General features: G+C 43.5%; 1 protein-coding gene and 1 long non-coding RNA gene across 2 annotated transcripts in view; one reads left to right on the top strand and one right to left on the bottom strand.

Annotated features, from left to right (window-relative positions):
• Positions 1–13,755, top strand: part of mphosph8 (M-phase phosphoprotein 8) — a 133,239-nt gene that overhangs the window by 8,045 nt on the left and 111,439 nt on the right. The window lies entirely within an intron of this gene.
• On the bottom strand, positions 9,203–10,209 carry LOC119419723. Its single transcript, XR_005187268.1, has 4 exons — positions 10,140–10,209; positions 9,924–10,057; positions 9,657–9,836; positions 9,203–9,249 (listed from the first exon to the last, which is right to left on the bottom strand). It is a non-coding gene; the product is annotated as an uncharacterized LOC119419723 (long non-coding RNA).

Below are 13,755 nucleotides of genomic sequence, written 5' to 3' on the forward strand. Positions count from 1 at the left end.
TCTGTATTCTCATACACACAACAACACATGGACTGAAACACCACCACTTGCACTTTCATCTCTTAGCCCACTACTGTACATACTGTACACAAAATCTACTACCTACTTTTCATAAGTACTCACATACTTTTATATATATTTATTTTATATAGTTTGTTTATACTCCTTCATATTTATAACCTGTTCATAGTCTGTACACTCATAACCTGTTTATATTTATACTTAAAGCATATTCAAAACAACTTACTGTATATTGTAATATATATACTTTTTTTTTGCTAAGCACATCTGGATAGATGCAAACTGCATTTCGTTGCTTTGTACTTGTGACATGTGCAATGAGAATAAAGTTGAATTCTATTCTATGCATGTTTTTGATCTGTGGGAGGAAGCGGAGTACCCGGAAAAAACCTATGCATGCACAGAGAGAGCGTGCAAACTCCACCCAGAAAGGTCGCCGGACCGGGATTTGACCCAGGGTAACCTGTTCGCTGAAATGCAACAGCTCTACCTCACCACTGGATGAAGAGTTTCTCAGCATGGCCTTAGCAGAAGTTAGGAGTACTTTTAAGAGGATTAATCCTCACAAAGCAACTGGCCCAGACAACATCCCCGGGAAGGTGCTGAAAGACTGTGCCAATCAGCTCTCTGAGGTGCTGGCCAAAATCTTTAACTCCTCCCTCACCCTGGCAACTGTTCCCACCTACCTCAAGACCACCACCATCATCCCAGTTCCAAAGAGCTCTATAGTGACTGGTCTGAATGACTATCGGCCAGTGGCCCTCACCCCGATAGTCGCTAAATGCTTTGAAAATTGGGTCATGACCCACATCAAAGCTAACATCGACATCAACGAGGACCCTCACCAATACGCCTACGATGAGAACTGATCAACAGAAGATGCCACCTCCTCTGTGGTCCACACTGCTCTCACCCATCTGGAGCAGAAGGACTCCTACGTCCGTATGCTCTTTGTGGACAATGTCTGCCTTCAACACCATGATCTCTCATACCCTGATGGACAAACTACTCACACTAGGACTAAGTTCCTCCATTTTCAACTGGGTACTAGACTTCTTAACAAACAGACCACAGTCAGTGAGGATCCACAACTTCTCCTCCTCAACCATAACCCTAAGCACTGGATCCCCTCAGGGATGTGTGCTGAGCCCCCTCCTGTTTACTCTGCTCACGTATGATTGTGCAGGTACCCATCCAGGCTGTCACATTGTAAAGTTTGCAGATGATACAGCGGTGGTTGGATGCATCGCAAACAATGATGAGTCCAGCTACAGGCAAGAGGTGGAACACCTGGAGAGCTGGTGCAGGAAGAACAACCTTCACATCAAGACGAAGGAGAAGGTCGTGGACTTCAGACAGAACAACGCCCCCACCCCACCCCCCCCGACACACACACACACACACACACACACTCAAGATACTGGATGACAAAAAGTTAAACTCCGGTGCTCTTCACTGACCTCTCGCTTTCTCTTTAAAATCTATTTTAATCGTCCAAAATCGTATTTTTGGATCGTTAAAAGCAGGTAATCTGAGAAACTAAGCTATAAGCTAACCTAACAGGCCGACCTCAGGAAAAAACCTCTGTCTTGTCTAAGCTCCAAAATTCACAGGGCTGATTTATCGGCCGGCTGATTTATCAGCCCCGATTTCCTTAATTTTGGGAAATCGGCCGACACTTGAATGAGAAACCGATTTTACCGATTTTTTTTAGTTTTAACAACAATTGTCTAAACTTCATTTACATTTCAAAGCACTACCTGATGGATAGTTAAAACAAGTTTGTATTGTTTCTAGGATATTGTTGAAGGGTATGTTTTTCAGTAAAATATTATTAGAAAATTGAAGGTGCATTGTGACCTTATAACACCTGACAGTGTCGCTTATAAAATAAAATCGGTATCAGCCAAAATCGGAATCAGCAGGTCAGATTTTTTAGAAATCTGTGATCGGCCAGAAAACTGCAATCGGTGCACCCCTAATTTTTTTTATTAAAAGTTTTGTGTGAAAAATGCTATGCTAAAGAGCTCAAACCACACCGAGCGTCTGCCATTTTGAGAACCGATGAAAGACAGCCCATGTCACATCAAGGGGCCTCCCTCCCATTTTTCTTAAAAAGACAAATTGCTCGCTCCCTCACTATCCATCCATTCAAAGTCTTTCACTGCATCCGGTGGTTGAAAAAAAGGCACTGTACGCAAAACAAATTGAACATTTCTTCTTAAATTTGACAGTAATTACTAATTATTATTAAATTTCTAACAATATTATCGTTTATCGCAATAATTTCTGAGACAATTAATTGCCCAGCAAAATTTGTTATTGTGACAGGCCTATTGAGGAGCATTAAGTGTAGAACCACTAGACTGAGGAACAGCTTCTACCCTGAGGCTGTTATGCCCCTTTTCCATTAGTACCTGTAGTACCGGTACAGCACGGCTCTACTCTACTCGGTACGGTACAGGTTGTGTTTCCATTATGCTTTCAGTACCGGTTCCAGTGGGCAGGGTTCAAATTGACGTCATCACCTCTCACCAGCTGGAGGCGCTGAGCACACAAGACTGGTATCAGGAACCCGAGCCTCCGAGTCGGCACATCGAAGGATCTTCCGCGGTGACCAGCTGAACTTGGAGCCGGGGAGATGACGTCCTGCCCGGTCTGGCGCTCCGAGTCTCCGGAGGGAGGATCGGGGTACACCAGCAGAGCTCCATCCAGCTTGCTCTGAATTATGTTGTCGGCCACCAAGCACAAAAAATGCCAGCACATCAGCATTAGACCAAGATGTTGTCAGTATTGTTTTTAAAATCTTTAAAATAAGTCCAGCTGCGGCTCCAGTTCGAGAAATTGCAAATGGCGGATTATTGTTTTGAAAAGTTTCTGAAGGATCCAGTGACTCCGCCCCCGACTCCGCCCCCGACCAATCAGTGACCGACAGTGTACTGACGTCACGTTTTTGTACCTCTTCGTTCGGGTTAGAACCACAGAGCCAAGAGTACTGAAAATAGTAACAGGTGCTAAGTACCGGTACTAATGGAAAAGCCTCAGAACCGGGCCAAGTAGGGTCCAGTCGGCCCGTACCGGTACTAATGGAAAAGGGGCATTAGACTCATGAATCTCTTACCAGGATAATCACTGTGAAAAATCACATCATGTTGCTGCTGATCTGTTTCATGTTACTGCTGATCTGTTTCATGTTGCTGCTGATCTGTTTCATGTTGCTGTGTTTATTCGTACTCATCTGCTCACAGAGACTCATGTTCGTGCTGCTGTTCGGTGTATTGTTGTTGTTTTATTTATACTACTAGTGCTTAGCGTATTTTTAGTTAACATTTTTCTTAGTTCATATCTTAGATCTTATTACTGTTTTTCTTTTACATTTTATACTTTTGCTTGATGTAACTGGGACCCTGTGTACACAATTTCATTCCACCACATGCGGTGTGTATGACAAATAAAGAAACTTGGATCCTTGAATACCAACCGCGCCACCATGCTGCCCTGACTTGAATATGTTATTTTAAATTATATTTTGTGAAAAAGGTCAATTTATATTGACTAAGATTGATTTATAAGAACAGTCATTGAAAATCATTAAGACATCTCACTATAAAGCAAGTACACACATTTATTACCAACAAGAAATCTACTGGTAGTCACTGTTTAACTTAATGCTCATCAGCTCAGACTTGGTTAAGATGTACCTGTGGTCCTCTCACATTCGTGTTGAACTCCTCCACCAAGTCCATGCGACGCTTGGGGTTGACAGTCCCGTCAATGACGCTGTACCTGAAGCCCATCTGTCGCAGGTGAACTGCTACAATGTTGAGCATGCTGGTCCACTGGGACACAATCACACTGCACAACAAGTGAAGGATCAGTGAATTCCTTTTCAAATTTTGTAAATACAGGTGCATCTCCAAAAAGTTTGAATATTGTGAAAAAGTTAAATTTCTTTTGTCAGTCACTTCGGAAAGTGAAACTCATTATGTAAATTCATTAGACATAAGACTAATGTCTTCATTAGACATAAGACATTCAACATAAGACCGTTTATATAAATTCATTAGACATAAGACTGCTCCTTGAATCACCACCTTATCATGGTGGAAGAGTTTATGCGCCTGAATGATCCTAGGAGCTATGCTGTGGGGGGCAGCTATGCTGTGGGGGTAGCTATGCTGTGGGGGGAAATTATAAATGCCCCTGGTAGGGTCTCCCAAGGCAGATTGGTCCTAGGTGACAGGCCAGACAAAGAGTGATTAGTAAGACTTTTGATAGACAACACATATCAAAGAACTCAGTGTCCCTTGCCTGGACATAGGTTACCAGGGCCACACCCTGGAGCCAGGCCTGTGGGAGGGTCTCATCGGTGAGCGCCTAGTGACCAGGTTCCTACCCATGGGGCCTGGTTGGGCTCAGCCCGAGGGAGCAGCATGGGTTTTGCCTTCCTGTGGACACACCGCCTGCAGGAGGGGCCATAAAAGTCAGGTGCATAATGCCATGGGCAGTGACCAAAGGCAGGGACCTTGGTGCTCTGACCCTGGCTTATCAGAACTGGCTCTTGGGACATGGAACATAACCTCTCTGGTGGGGAAGAAGCCTGAGACTGTGTGCGAGATTGAGAGGTACCAACTAGATATAGTTGGGCTCATTTTGATTCAAAGCATGGGCTCTGAAACCAATCTCCTTGAGAGGGGCTGGACCTTATTCCACTCTGGAGTTACCCATGGTGAGAGGCACCGAGCTGGTGTGGGTCTACTCTTAGCCCCCTGACTTGGTGCCTGTGCGTTGGAATTTTCCCCAGTAGATGAGAGGGTGGCTTCTCTGTGCATTCAGGTGGAGGGATGGGCTCTGACTGTTGTTTGTGTCTATGCGCCAAATGGCAGTTCAGAGTATTTTGCCTTCTTGGCGTCCTTGGCAGGGGTGCTGGAAGGTGCACTAGCTGGGGACTCCCTTTATTCTGTTGGGGGACTTCAATGCCCACATACTGTAAGTAATGACAGTGTGACCTGGAGGGATGTTATTTGGAGAAATGACCTCTCTAATCTGAATCTGAGTGGTGTTCTGTAGTTGGACTTCTGTGCTAGTCATAGTTTGTCCATCAAATACACCATGTTCAAACATAAGGGTGTCCGTAAGTGCAATTGGCACCAGGACACCCTAGGTCATAGATCGATGATTGACTTCATAGTCTTGTCATCTCATTTGCAGCCATTTGTTTTGGACACTCGGGTGAAGAGAGGAGCTGAGCTGTCAATTGATCACCACCTGGTAGTGAGTTGGATCAGATGGCTGGGGAAGATGACGGACAGAACCAAATGTGTAATGAGGGTTTGCTGGGAATGCCTGGCAGAAGAACCGATCAGAGATGTCCTTAACTCACACCTCCGGGAGAGCTTTAACTGCATCCCAGCTGAGGCGGGGGACATTGAGTCCAAGTGGTGCCATGTTCTGCACCTCAATTGTTGAAGTGGCTGCCTTGAGCTGTGGCTGCAAGGTTGTTGTTGCATCTCGCGGTGGCTATCCACAAACTCTGTGATGGACACCCTGGGTTAGGGAGGCTGTCAGGCTGAAGAAGGAGTCCTATCGGGCCTTGTTGGCTGGTGGGACTCTGGAGGCAGCTGAGGAGTACTGGAGGACCATATGCAGAGGCAAAAGCTCGGATGTGGGAGGAGTTCGGTGAAGCCTTGAATAAAGACTCTCGGTCGGCTCCGAGGAGATTCTGGCAAACGATCAGGTGGTTGAGGAGGGGAATCAGCACTTTACTAACGCTATGATCAGTGAAGGTGGGGTGCTGTTGATCTCAACCAGTGATGTCATCAGAAGGTGGAAGGAATACTTCTCTGACCTTCTCAATCCCACCATTACATCTTCCACGAAGGAGTCGGAGGACTTTGGGGTTGGTCTGTCCATAACCGTGGCTGAGGTCGCCGAGGTAGTTACAAAGCTCTGTGGCAGCAGGGCTCCGGGAGTGGATGAGATTCATCCAGATTTCCTTAAGGCTCTGGATGTTGTGGGGCTGTCTTGGTGGACACAGCTTTGCAACGTTGCATGGACATCAGGGGTAGTGCCACTGTATTTGCAGACTGGGGTGGTGGTTCCCCTCTTCAGAAAGGGAGACTGGAGAGTGTGCTCCAATTAAAGGGGTATCACTCTCCTTAGCCTCCCTGGTAAGGTCTATTCAGGGGTACTAGAGAAGCGAGTCCAATTGTTGGTCAAACCTCAGATCCAGGAGGAACAATGTGGGTTCTGTCCTGGCCACGGAACACTGGATCAGCTCTTGACCATCAATAGGGTCCTCGAGGGTTCATGGGCATTTGCCCATCCAATCTACATGTGTTTTGTGGACTTGGAGAAGGCATTCAACCGTGTTACTCAGGATACACTGTGGGGGGTGCTCTGTGAGTACGGGAATGGGGGCTCATTGTTATGGACTGTTCAGTTCCTATACAAGTGGTGCAAGAGTTTGGTTCGCATTGCCAGTAGTAAGTTGGGCCCCTTCAAGGTGGGAGTTGAACTTTGCCAGGGCTGCCTGTTGTCACTGTTTCTGTTTGGAACTTTTATGGACAGAATTTCTCAGTGCAGCCAGCTGGCGGAGGGTTTCCGGTTCGGTGGCCTCAGGATTCCATCTCTGCTATTTGCAGATGATGCGGTCCTGGTGGCCTCATTGTGCCATGATCTTCAGCTCTCACTGGAGCAGTTTGCAGCTGATTGTGAAGCGGCAAGGATGAGAATCAGCACCTCCAAATTTTTCTTTTATTCCTTTATTTTACCAGGAAGAAATCTATTGAGATCATCAATCTCTTTTACAAGGATGTCCTGTCCCCATGGCAATCCACACTTTTCTGACGGTTGCTCTTTTGAGGTCGAGGGTGAGGTCCTGCTTCAAGTGGAGGAATTTAAGTATCTGAAGATTATTGAGCATGCATCAGGATATCTGAAGTTTTGTTCACGAGCGAGGGAAGATTAGAGTGTGAGATTGACAGACGGATTGGTGCAGTGTCCACAGTATTGCAGACTCTGTACTGGTCCGTTGTGGTGAACAGAGAGCTGAGCTGTAAGGCAAAGGTCTCTGTTTACCGGATGGTCTACATTCCTACCCTCACCTATGGTCACAAGCTCTGGGTAGTGACCGAAAGAATGAGATCGCGGATACAGGCGACTGAAATGAGTTTCCTCAGCAGGGTAGCTGGACTCTCCCTTAGAGGTAGGGTGAGAAGTTCAGTTACCCAGGCGAGACTTGGAGTAGAACCGCTGCTCCTCCACATCGAGAGGAGCCAGTTGATGTAGTTCAGGCATCTGGTAGGGACGTTCCCTGGGTGCCTCCCTAGGGAGGTGCTTCGGGCATGTCCGACTGGGAGAAGACCCAGGATACGCTGGAGAGACTATATCTCTCAGTTGACCTTGGAACGCCTTGGAGTCTACCCAGAAGTGTTGGAAGAGGTGGCTGTGAAAAGAGATGTCTGGGTCTCCCTGCTTAAGCTGCTGCCCCCGTGACCCAACTTCGGAATAAGTGGAAGATGGATGGATGGGTGGCATTAGACATGAGTGAACTATTTCAAGCCATTTTTAATTGTAATTTTTATGCTTATGGCTTACAAATAATGAAAAACAAAAGTTTGGTGTCTCAGAAAATTAAGATTATGAAGATGTGAACTCCTGGTGTCAGACCCTAATCAGCTGATAACTCCTAGACATGAGCTACAAATGTCTCATTCCTCAAGTTCTGCCACTCCTGAACCAGAGACAATATCAGAAGAGTCTTACGTGCTGAGGAGAAAAGAACTTGACTGTCTGTCAGTGGTCGAATATCTCATTTTCACATGAAAGTAAATTCTGCATGTCATTTATAAATCAAGGTCCTAGAGTCTGGAGGAAGAGTGGAGAAGTCCGGAATCCATGTTGTTCAAGTCCAGAGTGAAGTTTCCACAGTCAGTGATGGTTTGGGTCAATGTCCTCTGCTGATTCTGGTCCACTAGGCTCTCTGAAGTCCACAGTCAACACCGTATCTACCAGAACATTTTAGAGCTCTTCATGATTCCTTCTGCTGACGAGCTTTATGGAGATGCTGATTTCATTTTCAGCAGGACTTGGCTCCTGCCCACACTGACAAAGGTACCAAAAGCTGACTGTGGAATATTCTCATTTAAGACACTGAATTATGTTTTTTCATTATTTATAAGTGTAGGACCAGGTGATGAATATATTTGTGAATGGGTCACGTGGGTAATCAACGGTCTATATAGTAGGAACCTTTCTTTGTGAGTGCAGGTGTTCCACCCAGAAGGGGAAAGAGTTTTTGACCGCTAAAGAAACTAGATGCTGTAAATACTGTCAACAGGTGTAAGTGTTGTGGAAATATGTACTGGCTTCAAATGGACACTGAGGAGATGTAAAGAATAAATGGATGACCTGCACAACGAGTAAGGGCGGCTCTGACTTTAATTCATCTGACAAGGTAACAATCAGTGCGTCAACACTACCCCGGTGTATCACCTCAGTGGCTTAAAGCATTAGCTTGGCCTCTACAGTAAGAAATAATCTTCAAGAAATAAAGGCTTGAAATATTTCCCTATGCAGTGCTTCCCCTACCATTATACAAGTGAGGCGCCCCGTCCCGTCAACAGAACCGAGTGCCCCGTCTAAAAAACCGCATGCACCCCACACCCCAACCACCTGTCGGCACTGACGTAACGCTAAGCTAGCGATTCGCAATACAGGTGCGCAAGCTAAAAAGCTAAAGGCAGTCTCTTCCCTCATGCTGAACCCTCACACTGAAGAACCCCCGACTAGAAAACTGCCGGTATAAACAGCGCTGCACAACTCAGGACGTGTCTTCGTCCGTCTATCCCTCCCCACCCTCCGTCAACAAAAATCACGGACAAGATGAACGCCCCCACCAAGGCAAGTTATCTAGGGGAAACACTGCTATGTGTAATGAATCTTTCACTTTCTGAAATGATTGACAAAAAAACCCCAACAACTTTGTCACAATATTCTAATTTTTTAGATGCACCTGTACACAGGAAGGAACGGGTGTCTTAATATTTGTCACAATAATTCAATTATCCATAACTTATAGCAATGCTAATCAACAATTTTATGAAAACAATAAAATAATGATGATAAAAATACTTTTCAATGTGATATAATTAAAGAATTGGTTTACCTTTTCTGATTGTCACTCTTTTCTCTGACTGCTATCAACTCAGAGGTGATCGCAGAAATCTAAAGATTTGGCAGCAAAAGCAACTGCATTACTTTTTTTTTAGGCAAAACAGCACAAAAATAGCTTTCCAAAGTAAAAACAACATTTAAATTCTATCAATCGTGACAGAATACCTTTTTGTATGAACTGCATTACCACAATGACAAATTTTGAGGAACTGTTATCATTTGTATAATTTAAAACTAACTGTTTTTGTTGTTTAGTTTAGTCAAAAAAATCATATTTTTGCACTAAGGATGTAACTGTCCTGTTGCCACTATGTGAAGGTATTTAGAAAACTGAGTTTGTTGTGGCCCCTTGGACTGATGAAGACTTTCGGATGAAAGACAACACGTTTCAACACAAAGAAACCGTCCAGAGGACCTGACTTTGTCCTGTTAGGGTGTTATCTAGCACAGTTAACCACCTTGGTGCTCTTGCTGCTCTCTTCAAAAAGCTGTGAGGAGAAGCGGGTGCCATTGAGAGCCACTGTATCTTTAGGGTTGGGGCCTGACGGTGAGGGATTGGAGGAGAGGGACAGAGCATTGAGCTGCTCTTCCAGAGACAAGACGAGCCCATCACCCTGCAGCTCCGATGAGTCCAGCGTCTGCAGGCAAGAAAGAACAAACGCTTGAGTTGTCCACATGACATGTTAATATCGAAGTCTTGTAACAGTCAGCAAACATGTGCACACCTTTTTAAGAAGTGAGAGGTGGCAGCAACACTGCCGGAGACGCAGTAACAAGGACAGGATGTGGACAGTGCTGGATGGCTGCGGTGAGCTGGACACAGCAGGAGCAGCCTGGGACAAACTGAACTCCTGGGCCACTGGAGCAACAGGAAACACAAACATCACACAGTAAGAACAGAAAATCAGGGACTTCATCTGTACAAAACAAAATAAACTCACCTTTATCAAACGGATTTACAACCGACGTGTCTCCCTTGTCCAAATCATTCCCTTCGTGCCTCTTCAGGTATTTCTGCAGTGTAGATCTAGAAAAATATAACGTTAATAGTTTTTATCCTGACTCATGCTCAACAATGCGGGAAGAAAAATCCAACAAAGTTAAGTCAGGTCCTCTGGGCAGGTTTGTGGTTGAAACGGTTTGTCTTTCATCCAAAAGACTTCATCAGTCAGAGGAGCCACAACAAACTCAGTCTTGTAAATAGCACCTTCACACAGTGGGTCAACCAGTGTGATGGTGCTAAGATGGTTTCTGGAGTCCACCCTCTCCACCGTCAACTCGTTTGAGGCAGTCATGGCCAAAGTGGTTCAAAAGATCCTCATTCATGATCAACTTTGATTGATAACCGGTTACTTAACTTTGTTGGATTTTTACCTGGATTACTGAACATGAACTTTGATGTTTTGAACCACTTTGGCCATGGCTGCCTCAAACGAGTCGGAGGGGGAGTGGGCGGACTCCAGGAACCATCTTAGCACCATCAAACTGGTTGACCCACTATGCGAAGGTACTATAGTAGTCCCTCACTACTTGGCGGTTCGTTTTTTGCGGACTTGCTCTTTCGTTGATTTTAAAAGTAAGATTGGACATTACACACAATTGGCTGATTGATGGATAAGCCGCATGATCGGCATGGATTCTTTATAGGGATGGGGCCGATCTGATCCAGTATCGGTATCGGCCTCCGATACCAGCATAATTTACGTATCTGATTTTTCCGATCCAACCTGTAGAGATTTCAGATCCATGATGCAGGTTGGCTTCAAACTATGGAATGGATTTCCTGAACGGAGGCGTCTCATGAGCCCAGAGTAATAAGACCCGCCTCACATTCAGGAAATCCAGTTCATAGTTTGCAGCAGCTACAACGTGAGGACTGAGTTAGCAGCACTGTGGCTAACAGCTAACAAACTTTTCATCTAAACATGTCGCTGTGTGGAAGTATTTTATACTAGAAACACCACAAAACAAGACAGCACCGTGCACTGTCTGCAGAGCCATAGCTCCACATTAAACTGCGGTAAAGTTAGTTTTATGATGGACATTCGAGCTCCATGGCTTCAGCGGTGCACTCCTGTCGCTCAACCTGAAGCAGGCAGCCCGACCCCGGCCAGCCGCGTCCAATCTGCCCCACTCAGTCTGCCAGTCTCGGAGGAGGGGCAGACTGAGCGGGGCTGACCGAAATCAGACCGCCTGCTTCGGGTTGAGCAAGAGTAGCACCCCGCTGAAGCCCCGGAGCTCAAATGTTTACAGAGAAGTTGTTAAACTTCATCATAATTAATGATCAACCACTATCATATGTAGAAAATGAAGGATTTCTCAGTTTGATACTTGCAGCCAAGATATAGTTTACCCTCCAGGAGAGATTTATCAGGACAACAGTAGACAATCATAAAAAAACACATGATTTGAAAATTATATACAAAAAAAACCGTAACAAAAACATCTACATTATAAAGTGATGTAAAATACTAAAAACAGGAACATGTCTGTTGGTTTATATCATGAACTTAGCAGGTGTTTGAACTAGGGGTGCACCAACTGCAGTTCTCTGGCCAATCACAGATTTCTAAAAAGTCTGATCTGCCGATCCTGATTTGTTTTACAAGCGACACTGTCAGATGTTATAAGGTCACAATGCACCTTCAGTTTTCTAATATTATTTTGTTGAAAAACATACCCTTGAACACTAGAAACAATACAAACTTGTTTTATGTGGCCATGAGGTAGTGCTCTGAAATATAAATGCTCAGACAATTGTTGTTAAAACTACAAAAAACAATTGGTAAAATCGGTTTCTGATGAAAGTATCGTCCGATTTCCCAAAATTAAGGAAATTGGGGCCGATAAATCAGCCGGCGGATTTATCAGTGCACCCCTAGTTTGAAGCCATTTAATTTTTATTTAAATTTTTTTATTTAATTCATTCATTCATTTAAAAGAAAAAATAAACAAAACCACCAAAAAGAAAAAAACATTGAATGAAAAGAGTGCAGGAAGAAGAAAAATATTCTTATAATATCTGCCCCTTATTTAAAAAAATAAAATAAAATAAAATAACTTTAAACAATCACTTAAATTAATCACTTTAATATCCACTTTACAGCTAGGAATTAAAAGAAACATGTTTTGTGTTAGCAGAAGTTAACTGTAACTTTAAATAGATTTGTACAAATTGTACTTGACTGTAGAGAAGAGATTATTACAACCTCATGTAAAATCAATAATAATGATGATATCGGAAAGGTATAGGTATCAGCCAATATCCAGATTTGGGGATCGGAAGTAAAAAAATGTGTATTGGTGCATCCCTAATTCTTTATTTAAAATAAATAATTTTAAATTATTTAGCACCTGTGTAAAGCCCACATCTGGGGAGAAGCTTCGTCCTGCAGCTGATCTCTGATCTGCAGCTGAGAAGTGGGCGTGGCCGAGAACACTGGCTGAGCTGACTTCATGACATTCTGTCTCTTTTAGAGCATTTAGAGTTTAGAAACATGGTTTAGAATATTACAAAAGTGTGGGAAGAGTTTTATATTTATATATATAATATATATAGATAGATAGATATATATAGATGTATGGATAGATATACTAAAATAAGCTGCTACTTACTACTTGTACTAGTATTCCTACTTTGCGGTTGTTCACTTATCTTGGGGCTTCAGTGTACGGATCCCCTGCAATAAGCGAGGGGCTACTGTTTGTCAAATTTAATTCCATTTGGAGTTTAGGTGGTAAAAAGTGTCAGCCGTTGTATGTTCCCTGCAAGTCACAAAGGGGTGTGGAAAGGAATGAGGAAACGATAGATAAACAAATCTTGTATCTTTTATTTTAAATTGTTTCAATTTACAGTTGTCCTGCCATCCTGGGTTTATGTTGAAATTTAAACATGGTCAAAGATCATCACATTATGATCCTGTGAATACACTAGAAAGGGCAGGTTTGAAGCATACATATAGTTTAAGCTCAAACAAATCAGAGGTGTCATCGACTAACATATTGATATTTTGAGTGGGCATTTGTGTTTGTGATATATTGGGGCGTCTGTATGTTTATATAAAAAATGTTAATGCAAGTTAAAGCATAAGTACCAAAGAAAAAAAAAGTTGTTTTTTCCTGAAATTTTAAGCTTTCTTAAAAACTATAAACAAAAAAAACCTCTAATTGTTTTAAAAATGGTTGTATATTACTTCTACTGTTTTTTCTCAGTCGCTCGAGTATTATTTGATGTGCTGTTGTCATTCAGCAAATCCCTTTGGTATTTGTTAAATTTTGGACCTTAGTTATGTTGTTTGGCTTCTAAATGTGCGTATGACACCTCTTTTCTGCAGTCTATATGCTTTTTCCCCCTCGACTGTGGATTGTGCAAACTACTGAGACACCAAACAAACCAGCATTTTAGCAACAGCTAACTCAATTTTTGTGACCTGCAGCTTAATCCCACTTTCCCTCACAAGTTTTTCTTCGAGTTCATAATAACTGCTTAGAGTTACAGGATTTGGCAGCAGCATCAGAGTCAGAGTTTCTTTATTGTCATTCGCACCTCATGTGGTA

This window comes from Nematolebias whitei, chromosome 13 (genome assembly GCF_014905685.2).
Source record: "Nematolebias whitei isolate Nwh7 chromosome 13, NemWhi1, whole genome shotgun sequence".
NCBI classification, from domain to species: domain Eukaryota; kingdom Metazoa; phylum Chordata; class Actinopteri; order Cyprinodontiformes; family Rivulidae; genus Nematolebias; species Nematolebias whitei.